Here is a 16,318-nt window from a genome sequence, read left to right as displayed (position 1 = left end):
AACAGCAGAGGTCTGCCACGGCACCAGTTCTTTCACATGGGACGACCGAGCGAGGGGTGGGTTTCTTCCATTTGTGTCCGAGCCAGCAAACCCACCAGTGACATCTGCTAATGTTAACGGAGGGGAATCCATCCTGGGGACTGCAGAAATGCTGATGTTTGCTCTTCGGATAGTGTAATAGCATCAATCCCCGTAAGAGAAAGAAGCCCAGCTTCTCAAATCAGATAATTTCAATTCTGAACATCTTGACTAACAAAAACATAAAGGGGCTTCCCGAGATCCACAACAAACAACTTTGCTTTTTCAAGCTGTTTGACTTCCACAGTGCTGGGATTTCCCTGGGCACTTGCTGAGAGGCTGTTACAAAGGCTCAGGCAAGATGGTACTTTCAAACTGACAAGTACAGGAGGTTCTGGAGAGCAGTCTCGGATCCATAAATAAGCGAGGGCTACAAAGAAGCATGTGAGATGCCACACGTTAGATTAGGCAGTTATAAGATCCCTTCCTTTCCTGAGGACACAGCTTCCAGCCAAGCGAGAGTTTTGAGATAAGCCCATGACCACATTTCTGATTAGAGCTGGCATTTGCAGGGCTTTCCAGGTTATTTACTTGTCCTAGTCTTCCCCTTAAATAAGTTACACCATCGCAGTGATAGAGTCTGCAGCAGAGATGTAAAACCTGCTGTCTGAGAATCCCCTTTGCTTACCCATTGCTCCAAGGAAGGTCCTGCAATTACAAGCGACAAAGCAATTTGGCACAGTAAGAGGAATATACCACTTAGCACTTCTCATGACTACAGGAGATCTAGTGGTGCGTCCAGCTCCTATCCCGGTGACAGAGTTCCCTCCCAAGCACTACAGGAGCAACAACAGTCACTAAAGTCAGCAGATATAGAATCATAGAATCATAGAATAGTTTGGGTTGGAAGGGACCTCTAAAGGTCATCTAGTCCAAGCCCCCTGCAATGAGCAGGGACATCCTCAGTTAGATCAGATTGCTCAGAGCCGCGTCCAACCTGACCTTGAATGTTTCCAGGGATGGGGCATCCACCACCTCTCTGGGCAACCTGTGCCAGTGCTTCACCGCCCTCATTGTAAAAAATTTCTTCCTTATATCTAGTCTAAATCTACCCTCTTTTAGTTTAAAACCATTCCCCTTTGTTCTGTCGCAACAGGCCCTGCTAAAAAGTTTGTCCCCTTCTTTTTATAAGTCCCCTTTAAGTACTGAAAGGCTGCAATAAGGTCTCCCCAGAGCCTTCTTTTCTATGACTGGCTGTAAGCTGAGCTGTAGGAAAATGTGTCAGCTTCCAGCCACTCTTCTTAAAGCTGAGTGTATGATGTCCCCTGTTAAGTACCAAAATGATACACGCAGCAGAAATAGAGATTAAATGCAAGAAAACCTCCCAGAGAGGATGTTTTCTCTGCCTGCATCCCTTTCTTCAGCAGTGGCACCTCTCATCCCAGGAATAAATTATCCACATATTTCTAAGCACTGAAGCAAACACAAGAGCTTTTTACACCTATCCCAGCTCTCCCTTCTCCATACAACAGTTGTTTCCAATTACAGCCAGCTTCCGTCAGCATCTCTCACCCTCCTTGCTTGCAGGAACCGATTTGGATTCTGACTTCGTGTTTTCACCTTAGTTGTTCCCTGGGCTGTGGGGGAAGAAAGGGGAAAGAAGAGAAAGTGAATGTAAGTGAACGTCAAGAACCTGCCTCAGATAAAATATTCAAATCTTACAGTGAATAATACATGGGAATGGAAAATGTTTACCCAGCTACATCCAAGACCAGTGCACTGGAGCCGAGGACTGTACCAGCCTGGCTGGCAGCACCTTACAGAGGACTGAGGGAAGCAAAAAATATTGCATTGCTTCTGTTATTAACTAAATTGCCTTTCACCAACCCAACAGCAGACAAGGATGCAGGCTATGCACGCAAAAAAGAATTCTTTTATGCTTCTGCTCCACCAGCATAGGCGCCGTGCTCACATGCAGAAAAATGACAGGCGAACTTCTTCAGAGGTTTCAGGGCAGCCTCAGCTGGATATTAGGCTGCTGTGCACTGCTGATTGGCAGGGCACTACTCCCAAAATGATTAATAGAGGTTTACCTTGCAGCCGCCTTGTCGCCTGCATTCTGTTCTCCCATATGTCCCCCTCCTTCTCCTGAGCTTCCCGGTGGCCATAGCAACATCCCCAATATCGCCTGGAACGCCAGCTCTTCCTTCCTTTCAAGCAGCCTCCGCTCTAGGAAACAATCCTCTTGAGTAGCAAACCTGAGCACCTCACACTTATAGCCATTTTAATCTCCGACCATTTCACAGCAGGCTGCTTTCTCACATTTACCAGGTGCAACTGGCCCAGCGCATCCCCCCCTGCCTTCCCCTGCCTGTCGCCAGCACTGATTGCTGCTGATTAGCTTCACAGGAGAGTGACGCTGCCACAGTCCAGCCTCAAAGCACGGGTGGCTGTGCCTGCTGGCAGCATTGCTTAGGCACCTTCTTGGTAGCCTCTTCTGCCATTCATCGAGGTGACATCCCTGTCCTTGCTGCAGGGCTCGGCTCTGCCTGTTGTACCCCGGAGGGTCAGGTTTCTCCTCTCTTCGTTCTTCTCTAGCCAGAGGGTTGGCTGGACTAAACCCCAGCAAGCCCCTTTGTGAGAGCTGCTGAATCAACCTCAGCACCATCTGTAATTGGGAAATGGGCATCCCGCTCCACCAGATGGGGAATCGCTCGTCTAGGCACATATTGTAACCTAGGTGGTCTGAGCATCCTTTTGTTTGGGTGCCACGCCGCAGTGGGAGCCGCTCATCTCCCTGCTCTTACAAGTTACGGATGTTTCCTTTATCGTTATTCTAGTTTCAGGCACAAACTGCACAGAGACTGAAAAATAAGGAGCCCTAAGGGATTGTGTGACACCCCCCCATTTGCTACCTCAGGATATGCACACAACCCTGCTGTCTCAAGACACCGTGAACATCTAGAAACCACTCCTCAGAAATCATGAGGGGGCCAACCAGGAGGGGAAAGGAAAGAGGGAAGGAGAGGGAACGCAGAGGCCAGCCCTTCCCTCACACAGGCTCCAGGGAACCTCTCAGCACTTGTACAAACCCAGGAACATGGACCCCTGCCCGCACACTCTTTGGCAGTTAATTCAGATAATAGCCGTGCCAGGCTGAAACCGCTGCTCCGGATCGGCTCTATTCATTGCAATTCTCTTTCAAATTGCTGTTTGCAGAAGTGTTCCAACAGGCTTTGCTTCCAATGCACTTATTATGGTTTAAAAAAAAAAACCCAGACTGCCTCTAAGGCATCCAGAAGCCTATATACAGCTTGAAGGAAAGATTTTGTTTAGTTTTTAAGCCCTTCAGTGCTTTCAGATCTAATTCATTTATGCAAGGAGATAAAAATGTTGCTATTGCAGGCCAGCGTATTTCCAGACAGATCTAATTGTCATTAGCCTTTCTGATTACTAAGTAAACAACTTGCTTAAATATTGATTATAAATCTATGATATCACTTGTATTTATTTTAGCTTTGCACATTAGCATCAGCTGCTGCGAGATGCAAATATAATAGATTTGCTTTTCTATTGCTTGTCAGAATACTGTACACGAGCTACTTCAGTATCCCAGGCTCAGATATTGCATTCCTCCCCTGGGGTCTAACAAACAAGAATTTCAAGAGGGCAGAAAATGAATTTCTAACCCAAGGGAAAACATTTGATGAAAAAAGTTGCATTGTTAATATTTTTCATGGAAAATGAGATGAAAGTGGGGATGAAAAAAATAATACTGGAGTGGTTTTAGCTCTAAGTGCCGCTGAGGGCCTGACAAGAGCTGTGGTTTGTCATTTTTGAGCCCAGTCTCTTCTGCACGCTGGGGCTCCCAGTCAGGCTCACGCAAGGCGTGCCTCACTGGGTTTAGGGTAGGAGGAAGATTGCTGTTCCCCATGGGTGATGTCAGGCAAAGGAGGCTGTCTGGAAAACCTAAAATATAATTCAGGAAGCATTATGACATCTGGATTGACTAACAATCATTATTTTTATTGGATGTATTCTTTTTCATAATGAGAAGTTCTTTACTCCTGTGGATAGCAGGCATTATCCACAAGAACTGTGAAAGCCCGACTTGTCCAACAGAAATGCCAATGGAAATCATTTAGGGTCAGCTTTCGTGATACCACCTTGTACTTTGAAAACAGCAGGCGAAGTATCTTCCTGTTTTATCCAGAAGGAATCGATGGCAGACAGGCCAGGTAGATCTCAGGGTTGGACAGAAAGTCATTTTTAGTGCACAGATCTGCTGTTCTCGTTGCTTCATCACCAGATAAGGGAAAAGATGCATCAGCGCGTTAAAGAGTCACTGCGTGCACTACAGAATTCCCTCCTTGAGAGAGAGGGATGGTGGCTGCAGAAACCCATCTTTATGGTTCCTGGATTCATTATGAGTAGCAAATGGATGTGCAAAAAAAAAATCACATATAAAAGCCAAGCAGGCCCAAAGTGCCAAGAGACCTTGCCGGGGTTCCTGGCGAGGCAGCACGCAGCTGAGGTAACCAGCTTCTCCAGCCTGCTAATTACCTTAATCCAGTTTCAAGGAAGGGGATAAAATGTCACAATGACATATTTTACTTCAGCTAAACAATGCTGCATGCTGCAAAGCAAAAGAAAATAACTCCTTGAATTCTCAATATCCTTCTTCAGAAACCTTTTGGTTTTTTATGCTCAGTTGCTGCGAAACGGAAGCGGTTAAATAATGAAAACGCAGGAGAACCACCTGCTTCGCTTCTCATCTCTGCTGGGCAGCCTTCAGAACAGGCACAGCTACGAGCTGAATTCTCTGTTATGACCAAGGCCAGACACAGCAGCTCCCTCGTGCTCCTCCGCCAGCTGCATTGCTAGCGCTCACAGCAGTCAACTGTCGGGCTTTTTCCTCTGTCCTCAGCAAGCAGCGGCAGAGGTGCTCCGAGGAGCATGAGAGCCTCCTCGGGAATCACCCACTGAGCTAATGCTACAGCAGCGTTAGGACTCAGGATGGCGGGGAGTCTCAGGTGGTGAGAAGGACACGTCAAGCCATCTACTGCGTGCTTCTTCAAAGGGCTGGATGAATGAACCAAGTGCAAGCTTTTTTGTTTGTTTGTTTTGTTTTTGTTAAATATGGGCAGAGCTTGGCGGTATTCAGGGACGATGTCCTGTCCCTCCTCTTTCCCAAAACTGTCTGCTTACCACTGGCACAAACATGCTTTCTCTGCCTCACTGGCACGCACAGATGCTTCTCCCAACCCTTCGTATCAGAGTCCCTCTGTGCTCCAGATCACGTGTGCACTGAGAGTGGAAAGAAAGCGAACAACTTTCCTAGAATAAATTTGACCATAAAAACGAATCTCCATGAAATGAGAAGGCTTTTTAGCAAAACTTACTTTTTTTTTAATTTCAAAATAAAAACAATCTGTGGAAAGCTTTCCTTTAAAAAACAAATAGACCAGTTGAAAAGGAACTGAAGTCATTGATTAGAAAGTAATTAGAATACCAAAAGCTTGTTAGGTGATACATGTGACTGGACTATTACGAAATAAGTTTATAGCTGTTTAGGAAGGGCCAACGAGAAAAAAAATAATTAGTTTGGTGTATCAGTGAATCATTTTATTTATTTTTATATCCTGTTTTTAGTCTGACAGGACACAAGGATAAACTTAGAAGTCTCTACTTAGTAATGAAAATGAAAGAAGCAGCATGGGACACATGAGAGGTCTGCTATAGGTCATCTAACAAGGAACATTAGGTAGACAGTTTCAATTTATTTTCTTTTTTTTTTTTTTTAAATGTTTTTTTAAGCCATTAGTTGGAGACTTTGGTAGCCTTTTCCTTTCCCAACAGAAAGCTATGAAACAGGCAAGAGGCTCAAGAGCTTCTTGGGATACGATGGCAATGATTTTCTGGAAAGTTAAAGGGAAGAGAGTTTCAGAGGATGGGCAGCTCTCTAAAGAAACAGTATTAAAAGCACACACACATGCTATGCCAGTGCAGAGGAAGCATGGCAGGAGAGCAACTTGGCTCTGTCAGGAGCTATGCAACAGCCTGAAACTTGAGAAGAATAAGAAAAATAGGAAATAGGGTAAGTTATTCAGGAGAGGCATGACAGAAGAGCATGAATTTATAAGGGTAAAATCAAAGGCCAAAGACATAGAACAGACCCAGAGAACAGCAACATTAACAGGAAAATATGTAAATTAATATATTAGCAAGACAATAATGATCACTTCTCAGTGGGAAGGGAGCAGCTGGCACTGAGGATCAGAGCAATTAATGCCGCTTTACTTCAGTATTCACTGAAAAGGGTCCAGCTAGGATGCGGATGGGCAGAAGAATAACGCCCAGGGAAGGGGTGGAAAAGCTAAGATGGTATCAAAAAAGGACTAAGCCAAAGAGTAGTCTGGTAAGGTAGAAAATACCTAAGCTTACTTAACTGGCTAGACCTGAGGAAATGCACCCAGCGTGCTCGTCAGCCTGCAGGGGAACACATCAGAACCGCTAGAAGTTTTTGTTGAGCACTTGGAGAAAGAATGGCACTGGATAATCGGAAGAGACAAGCAAGATGTTTGTCTTAAAAAAAAATGACTGAAATGTCTAAGGATAATAGAGCAAGTGGCTTCAATATGAATTCTTAGAAAAGTACTGGAACAAATTATCTAATTATATGTGAACATGCAGTAAGCAACTGAGATACAAGCAACCACCATCACCAACTCATTAAAAACAATCACGTCACGTCAATCTAGTTTTTAACCCATTGCCATACCAGGATGTAAAATCTGAGAGGCTTGGGGTTTGTTTGGGTTTTTTTGTGTGATTTTTTTTTCCCCTGTTGTTTTGGTTTTGAGGTGGGTTTTTTTGTTCCACATTCAGTGAGGTTTGGAAAGGAGAAATGATCGGTCGCCATGTGAAACGGACCAACCTCAAGGGCCTTCGGGAATACAGGAGTTTAATAACATGCCATGAAATGAGATCTCTTTAATGTTTATCTGTATTTATTTATTTTACACTCACTGTTTTGTATCTTTGGCTATCCAGACCACACGAGCCGGCTCCCCACTGTGACACTAGCCCTACAAAGTATTTCTTTAAACCGCATGGTAAGAGTAAGATTTACATGACACCCTGGGGTTCAGAAATGCCAGATGAATGTAAATACACATTTCTGTGTGCACATGAAAGCACACTGCAGCGGCATCCAGAGCTGTTTTAAAAATAATTATCTGCATTAGTCATGGGGTTGAGCAAGGAACGCTTTTATAAAGGCAGAGTTGTCAGCCTCCATCCACACGCAGCGGAGCGTGGGGAGGTGCAGGCAGAGATCTAATCTATTAAACCAGTTGATAAATACCTTACACCACTCAGCACGAAAAATTAAGCTGTGAAGTATATAACATATGTGAATTATCTTCTAATTTTATTAGACAGGAGCTCACAGTACAATGTTACTGAGAAGGCAGTAAAGCTTGGGTTGCAACTCCCAAGAAATCAGACTCTCTGCTGCGCAGCTGAACAAGGGAATTCAGTGCCTACTGTTGGTACCACAGGTCTTCAAGGGACATCTGCAATTTGTTTCGCACAAAAAAAAATTGTTCACGAGCTGTTGGACATGAATACTCTAATTCCTCCTCCAAGTTTTGCCAGATCTTCCCTCATGTAAATTAAAATCTCCTTAGCTAAAAAACCATATCCACCACAAATGAGACACTGCAACAAAAAGTACTTTTATCAAGATATTCATTATGACTACAGAAAAAACTTCTTAAAAACCCTACACCCAACCAACCAATCTTTGATGCCCTTCCTAAAGGAAAACCATTAGCACAGATGAGTTGACTAGGATCTCATGGGACACATCCAAAACACCCCAAAACCCAACACAGGACCACAAATCCGGGGGGCAGAAGTGGCCCATTACAGGTCACCAACGCCCTTGGGGTGATTTGCCAGCCGTTGCCCTCAATGGGTCCTTTGCACGTTCTTTAAATCGTCCCCTCATGGAGAGGAGGGTCTCCAAGGACAGGGGCGCAGCACTCCAGCCCCTGGGGCAGAGACCAGGCAGTCACTGTGCCAGGGGCTGGCGAAGAGCCTCCGAGCACTGCAGCTGCCTGAGGAGGGACACATGGGCCTGGGGAAGTTCAGGTGAGAGGCAGGAGGCCAAGAGACTTCAGGGATCCACGGGAGGAGAAACCTGGCGGGTGGCTGCAGGCTTTTCACTGTGAGGGAAAGGGGCCAGCTTACAGGCTGCGGTACCAGGCTGGGCAGGCAAGGTGCAAGTGGCAGGCGACCTGAGTGGGGGTCTTGGTTGCAATAAGTGATGGGGACATAACAGAGGAAGATAAGAACACCTGGAAGTTGTGGACTGTGGTCCAGAAATCTGGCCACTTGCAACTTATCAAGAGACAGAAAATCAGTTAGATTCTCCTCCTCTTAACCATCCCCATCATGTTACCTTGGCCCAATGCACCAAGTTCCCCTCATCTAAATAAACCAAACAACTGACAACCACCGGCCACTGAAGAAAAACAAACTGACCTCAGCTTTCTAATTGTTCCACCCCCAATAAATAAGAGAACACTAACAAACCTTTTCAACAAAAACTCTAAATTATCCCTTTTTCCTTTAGCAACCACCTACAACACATGCACATAACTGGTGGCTGCATTGCAGACGCCATCTGTTCCAGCACAACAGCAACTCACCCACTTCTACCCACTCGGCATGACCAGAATTTAACACCGCATGCTGTGTGTGCAGGGGAGGCACATGTATTGCGAGTGATGGAGGAGAGCAAACTAGGATAAGGAAGGGACAATTACTGCTAGAGGGGGAGCAGGGTGCAGCGGAGATGAATCCTTCTCTTCGGGAGGACACCGAGCTGGCTACACTTAAGAAGGGGGGAAAAATTCATCCTGGGAGAACCAAATGTTTCACCATCTTGTAAACTGCTTAGTCCTGATGCAGCCACCCAACCCTATTGCCACCTTACCACCAGCTACAGCCAGTAATACAATTGTTTTTAGTGTGAAACTTCTCCGGTGCAGAACTCCACAGAATATTTTTCCACAAGTAAGGCATCCCATGGAACTCATGTAAATCATTCTGGGAGCTGGCATCAGCCCTGGCATCATCCCTGGCATGGGCAGAGGACCACAACTTAGCCTGCAAGTTCAGTTCCCTGACCTGACAGTTTTGCTCTGTGGCTGTGAGCACCACACAGTCTCTGCACCTAACCTTACCCATTCGGAGAGCAGATATAAATAACTGCATCTCACACTACTGTAAACCAAACTTGGCTTGGCAACAGTATACAAGATGTTCACAGTACCTTGTCCTTTGGGGGCTATTCAAAAAATGTATTCTCTTTTGCAAAATTTCAGCTATTGCTACCTTCCCCCCCCCCCCATAAATGGGGAATACAAGAAAGCTAGCAAGATCCTTGCATTAGAAAAGTAGGGGGGGGGTTGGTATGAACTTTTTAAACAGTCAGTGCAGTTCCATCAAGATCCTGCTCCATGAAGCAATAGGATCACAGTGAGAACAAGCTTTTTTCCCAGGGTTTCAATTCTCTTTCCAGAAAGGGCTTCCTCTCAAGGCATGTTGCCAATACTTCACTTCCAGATTCTATGACTTTCTTCTTCTTTGCTTGCTATACTTGGATAATCCAGGCTCCATGCAATACCGTTCCCTTTGCACTTGGATGCTTCAGAAACTCTCTCAGTTCACATGGCTCAACTTCTGCTCCTAAAATGTCTGCTGAAATTATTTGTGGCGTTATTTCTATTATTGAGCAGTTATTAAAACAGAGTATGCTTACTTGTTTCCGTATTTAGCCTGACTAGAAGGAGGATGTCATACACCTGCTTCCTTATATACCATCGTTCGGTTGATTGCACACATATAAACTGTTTTGTCTTTCCTCTGAACTAGCTTGAAAGCCCTTTGGAATGGGATTGCATTTGATAGTTATCTGCACAGCATCAAACGCCCTAATTGTATCAGATGATAAACCTGAATAATAATTGTTGTAAGGAAACAAGACGTGATACGTAAGTCAGTCTGTTTAAATATATGCTGAATGCAATCATAGCTACATAAAGTATTTTATTTTTCCTATTCTCTACCATCAAAACTCTCTCAAATACCAGGAAATCACTTTTCCGAGTCATTAGCCTTAAAGAAGTCCTCAATCTACATAACCTTATAATGACAAAAAAAAGCAAACAGTTTACACAGATGGCAATAAAGCAAGCAACATTCAGTGTTAATTGAACAAATAAATCTATGCATGTATTACAGGAATCTGCAAAAGCAAATGCTATGCATATAAATAATAAAACCAGGCTATATACAGATCTTTCTCAATAGTGTGAATCAAGTTTTTACTTTAGTACAAAGATTACTGTGGCACAGTAGAAAAAAGCACTCCTTATTTATACATTATTTATATTACCTGTATTGCCATCTTCATTTTAGACTCCCCTCTTTTTAATTCTGTTTATGGTTGAGATGTCAAACTGAATTTATGCCTTCTCTGCCCTTTTTGGAGCTACTTTTGTTATTCACTTATGTTCTATTTTTTTAATATATATATGCACACACACATATATATCTCTTTCTCTCTATATATACCCCCTTCCTATCCACTTGATAGAGAGACAGTATTTGAAAGTAATGCCATTTAAGCAAATCTTTAAGACTCCTCTTGTAATAGCAGTTGCTAAGATGGGGTTTCTTAGTTACACAGCTCAGGAGCCTTAAACTATTTCCCCTTTTTTTAACCAGGCCAGTTCTGACTACTCACTGCTGTATCTGTCAAGTTGAGTAACAGAGGACAAACAGGAAAATAACAATATGACCTGCATCAGGCCATGGAAGAACAGACGGCTTTCTAGGAGGTAAGAAACCTTCCCACTCCCAAAGGGGGCCCAGGCTGGCTGTAGCACCCCCCTGCCACAGGGACTGCAGCTGAACTGCCTGTTTTCGTTAGTAAAAATCTAAGGGGAATGGGGAGAAGGAAGAGGAGGAAGAAGCTCCTTTCAAATTGTCATCCTCCTGCTTCTGCAGAAGGTCTAATCACACTTTGGCCCTGTAGGCCTTCTGCGTAGCATCTAGGCTCTGTTCAGTCCTAACTTTACTGGAGCTGGAAGTTCTGCTTCTCCTCAGTTCCTGCTTTACTCTTCAACAGTAGGCACATTATTCACTGTATAAGGAAGAGCTCCTACAGGGAGGTGGTATATTCCCAGCTGCGTGCCTGAGACAGCTAGAGACTCTTGCCCATGCTCTGGCATCCCGTTTGATGCAGCAGGCAGAGCTACAGAAGTAGCAGAGGTGCAATATCACAGTAAATTTACTGCGAGCAATTCTCACAGAGGACAAAAATGACATTCTCTACTCAAAACACAAGTGTCCTCAGCAATAAGATTTCTGAGGAACACTTAAACAAAGGGAGTAGATTTTCTTGTAATAGTATTTCTTAAACTAAAAAAAAAAGCCCAGCAGCACAGGTGAAAATAATACAGCCGTGACTCTTCTGAACAAAAAAAGGACACTTGCAGCTGGTCTGGATACAGCAACAAGTATCTTCAAAGGCAAAAGACACTTCAGTTTTTGGCAGGTAACTAGAAGGCTGGAGTCACTACATCCTTTTAGGCTAAGTATTATACATAAGCAAGTTGGCCCCTTTTGAAACCAGCAAGCTTATGCTAACTTGGAATCTGTATAAATTAATGTGAAGCTCAAGAGCTATGCTACATTTACATTTGTATTAATTCTTCTGAACATGCAGGAGCAGAGCTGTCCAGATTAGAGGTGAGGACCCACATACTCAAAAAGGACAACAAATCGCTTTGTAGTTTGCAAGGAGTAACAGTCAGCATTTAGTTTTAAATGAGAATTTATCAGGTCTAAAAGCTCAGGGCATTTGTACTGACACAGAAAGCTCCGAAGGCCAAAGTTAAACTTAAGCGGGACCAAACCCATTAGCAATCAGTACTCCTATGGTATTCTGTGGGGTACACTGATGTATACAATGCTGTTTTTCACACACCCCTCCACCTTGGTATTACCATCAGCATTACTGACACCTTAGCCCACACCATCATGTGTGCCAGCGCAACCTGAGTGCCCCTGATACAACTACCTGCTATGCTCGAGACACAGAGATAGTACTCAGGAAGCTTTTTCTATCAGTGGCAAATAATTTATTTTTAAAATTGTGACTGATGCATGGAAGAACTAAAGGCTCCCGCTATGGACAATGTTGGGTGGATGCTAAACTCAATGAGAGAGGAAAAACAAATCAGAATACCTCTGCTTTAAAATACAGGGTGTTGCAGGTGTCTGAGCTCCCCAATAGCAGTGTCAGACTAACACACGAGACTGCACGAGTTACACCGAGTCTGGCCTTTTATCACGCTCCAGTGAAATACTGATGTCCCTCATCCCTCGAGATGGACCTGGGAAACTGAACTGGCTTTGAACCCAGAGATCAGCAGCAGTGATCTCGGTCTCCCCAAACACCTTTCAGTTATTCTTACATGGTCCTTCTTTTTAACAAATGGAAAACTTTGAATTTTGTCATTCAAATGAAAAGGCAAGCTTTCTTAGCAGATTAGCTTTTGCACATGCTACCATGGCGTATTTATTTTTTAGGACATGGAAATCAATTTAGTTACATTATATAGGACTAACCAAAAAAAGGAATTTAATCCCAAATCAAGATGAAATTGGATATAATTTTTATACTTGTTAAAATATTTTACTTTGAATACTGCAAGGAACATAAGCTAAATTGAGTCATTGCTTGAAAATTTTTATATCACTGAGATATAGCTCCAAAAAGCTATACATGGAAATAATACATATATTGCAAAATGCCAGTTTGACATACATATTCCCAATTGTCTTTGCCTCACATGAGTTACAGAAAGACACCTCTTCCATACTCCTGGCTTCCTGGCAAAGCACCCCGCTTCTCCATGGGCTTGCCGGTACCATAAGGATTTTAAAGGATTGCCTTGTGCGCAGGAATGGAATACCTTGGTGTGCTTTGCATTGTCCGAAATGACCCTTAACACTAGGCACGTTAAGGCCCTCTTCTCCCCACTAGCTATCAGCTGCGCAAGTCTTGACAATACAGCCATGGGCTTGGAGTCTACTTCTGCCTTATCTCCTCCAAAAGGCGCTTCTGCACCCCGTCCTGCTAACAAGCTGCAAAGACACTGGTACATCTTTCTGTAAGCTGTTTCACAAGGATTTCCAGCAAAACCTTCATCTTGGTAGCTTTGTGCACCTATAAGAGATTCCAACCTGCATGCATATCCCATGTCCGAGCTGCCCAGATGGTTGCTTTTGGTCTTGTACTTCCTTTCATCAAGATTTCACTGAATTCATAGCTTCATCATGAAGGATTATTGGCCTCAAGCTTAAAAAGACTAATCAGTAGGCAGAGCCATATCTTGTAAACAGCAAAAAGTGCTTACTAACAACCATCGTAGTTCTTAACCGAATCCCAAACATATTTTAAGGTCAATGCTCTATCCATCTGGCAGTGTCGGATTCAATCTTCAGTGTGTTTTCTATTTTGAAACTTATAAACCTGCATTTTACATACACATGTAAACAGAAATAATTCAAGAACAGCATCACTGGGCCCTGGTTTGTTGTGAAAACGTGACAATCACCCTGGAGCAACAGAGGGTGTAGAAGATACGACTACTGGGACACCTCTGGGGAGTACTCTGAGGACATGGGAAATCCCAAAGGGAAGGGTAGTCTGCGCATTTTATACATAGTAGCAAAAAAGAAAATCTACGCTCAAACAGTTGTTTATGTGGCCTTGTATCTCATGAGTGAAAAGGTTTATTGGCCTAATTAATCGAGACAATCCTCTTTTATAAAAATTGTTGCAAGTGAAATACTCCGAAGAATTTGTGGCTTACTTGGTTGCTTTACTCCTCCAGCAAGCTATTTATGAAAGAATTACACACTGTGTCTATATGGAGCAGACACTTTCCATACATGTTTGCTTGCTTAGGTAAAATTCAAGATGCAGCCATGTGTGATTTTTTTTAAAAGGATTAAAAAGGTCAGTAACTTTTTAATGCAACTTACTTTCTTCTTGAATAAAGCCACAGTAAAACCATATAGCCAAAAATGCTTTATTTCACCATTAGCCATATAACCAATAAGCATAAAATGGTGACTGTAATATTTCTGTTCAAAACAGTTCCAAAACCCAAGAAAACTATACTGAAAACCTTAACCAATACTTTATTCCTATAAAAATAAAAAAGAAAAATGATACATTCATTTCAAGAAGTGTCTACATTTTTAAACAATAAATTAAGCTTTGTAATATCAACATCAATTTACATTTCAAATGATTTAAAAGAAAAGTACAGCTTAGGATACAAAATAAACTCTTTCCTTACCTTCCAAATACATCAAATACATTCTTTTGTTCCTTTAATGCACTGGCACCTAAGATCTCGGAAGAAGAAACTACAGAGTGCTACAGAAACAGCCATTAAAAAAAAAAAGCCAGAGTCACTGAATGGATATTATCTTCCAAGCTTTTTCTACATCTCTGACAAAAACACTAACTGAACATATATGAAAATACAAACTTAGTGACTAGAATAGTGGAATCTTTTGCAAAGCTTGCAAAAAAAAAAAACAACCCACCCAAACAAAAACAACTTCGGCTTTCCCAACTGTCATGTAATTTATTCCAGTACTATTAAGCACATTTCTGTATCAGTTGCAATGAAGGTCAGTTTTAACCAATCATCTTTTGTTATTATGAATGCCTGGCAGATTTTCAAAGCCTTGATAGGACCTGTCCCCATTATTTATCTTGTATTTCTCTATTAAGGTTACCCAATGAAGCGTGAAAACCTAAATAAATTATGTTTCGTACTCACTGCACAGGTCACTGGAATATAAGCATTGATACTTGTAAGTTATTCTGCAAAATCTGGATTTGAAATATATTTACATTTGAGCACACATACTATTTCCCCACCTAATTTCTACAGACAGTAATGTAATTTCTATGAAAAACTAGGAAAGCAACAGTTATATCAGGTTTTCATTGGTGTATGCGAAGCTCTGAATTAGAAGGGCACTGATCAAGAATAACTCAACTGCTACCACGCTAACCTACTGCTTAAGTGAAGCAAATGAAGCCCACAGAAATTAACACTGCTGGCCTAAGGTTTTTTTTTTTCTGGAATGAACGTAGGGCTTCAATGTTCTTGCAAACTCAGATAGATACACCTGATCTTACTTTAAACTAGACTGCTCAGGTTAGGTAATACAAGCACAACCCCACTAAGGTCAATATAGACTGCTGATTTACTGAGCGGGCTTTCAGTCTCTTCCCTAAGGAAGCAAGCCCTTTCTCCTTCCGTTCTGCAGCAAGGACTTCTGAACCAGGATTGCAACCAACCCTTGGCAAGGAAGTTGAGAAATTAATCAGGCGGTTAGCGATGTCGACTTTTGCGTGCTTTGGTGGCCATACTGCTTACTAGCTGAGAACTAGTTTGGTTTATGACTACATAAGATGCACCCACAGCAAAGAAGATACTCACTTCTAGCAGCTTGCTTTTTTTACAGAGAAACTACTTTTTTTCCTTGTAAAAGGTGTAAGTGTGTTTTACATATATTTTGGTAAACAGTCCTTCCCTACTTGAAGATTCAGGTTTTAATGGTATCAATTCTAGCTTAGTACAAGAAGACTTCCTGATGCTTGGGAGAGCAAGCTCCAAAGACTTCCTATTTACAAAACCGTTATTCTGCAAAAGCCTGATAGAAACATGATGCTAGACTGGTTTCAGTTGCCAACCGATGTTAGGTAATGGATTTAATAGAGCTAGCAAAGCATCTGTTTTCTCTTAGCACGCGTGGCAACCTCACTAGTTACCCAGCCACATTTGAGTTCCATTTATGTCTCCGAAAAAGACACCAAATGAAAACAGTCAAAATAATTTTTAGAAGGAAAATATTTCAGTTTTGTTTAAAGTTACTTAAAGGCACAAAACAGTAAATGAGGAAAAAGTTCAACTTAAAATTATTTTCTAGGTCAGTTTGACAAAAATTAAATCCCATCAGCACTAGGGCTCTTCAATAAAGAAACTGCTCCAGGAGAAATGATGCATTTAAAACATAGAAAAGTGTTCTGCAAAGGGAAAAAAAATCGTGCATTTCCCACCCCCTACTTTATCTGTTAAAAACATTTTCATCCTCACAATTTTTTTTTTGTTAAATAAAAACCAGGTCT

This window comes from Aptenodytes patagonicus, chromosome 2, assembly GCF_965638725.1.
Source record: "Aptenodytes patagonicus chromosome 2, bAptPat1.pri.cur, whole genome shotgun sequence".
In the NCBI taxonomy this organism is placed as follows: domain Eukaryota; kingdom Metazoa; phylum Chordata; class Aves; order Sphenisciformes; family Spheniscidae; genus Aptenodytes; species Aptenodytes patagonicus.
Note: the sequence above shows the minus strand (reverse complement) of the source record.